Below are 379 nucleotides of genomic sequence, written 5' to 3' on the forward strand. Positions count from 1 at the left end.
TGAGACTCGAAGAAGGAATCACGTTTGTAAACGATATTCTCCCTCGACGAAAGAACTTTATCAATAAGTTCGAAATTTCTCCTTTTACAAAAAGAAAATCGCAGAGAGAAAAAAAAAGAAATGTTAGTTCTAAATGGTGTTAAAATAATTTATTGCTACAGACGAGAAAGTTAAAGAGAACAAAATGTGAAATTCATCAGAATTAGAAGAAATTACATCAAAATTTCAACCTTGTTTCGTGGAACTGTTCTATTCTCACCCACACTCTGTTCTTCATTTTGTCTTCTCCCCTTTTCCCTCCTCTTCAAAAGCATTCTTACACATATTATGCTCTTCATTTTGTCTCCTCTTCAAGATCATTCTCACACATACCTTGTTC

At 33.5% G+C, this 379-nt stretch overlaps 1 protein-coding gene across 1 annotated transcript in view; it reads left to right on the forward strand.

The window, feature by feature from the left end:
• LOC119586819 (serine proteinase stubble-like) overlaps nt 1-379 on the forward strand; it is a gene marked incomplete at its 5' end in the record, with an annotated part of 16039 nt that overhangs the window by 11010 nt on the left and 4650 nt on the right.

The sequence above is a fragment of the Penaeus monodon genome, chromosome 22, assembly GCF_015228065.2.
Source record: "Penaeus monodon isolate SGIC_2016 chromosome 22, NSTDA_Pmon_1, whole genome shotgun sequence".
Taxonomy (NCBI): Eukaryota; Metazoa; Arthropoda; class Malacostraca; order Decapoda; family Penaeidae; genus Penaeus; species Penaeus monodon.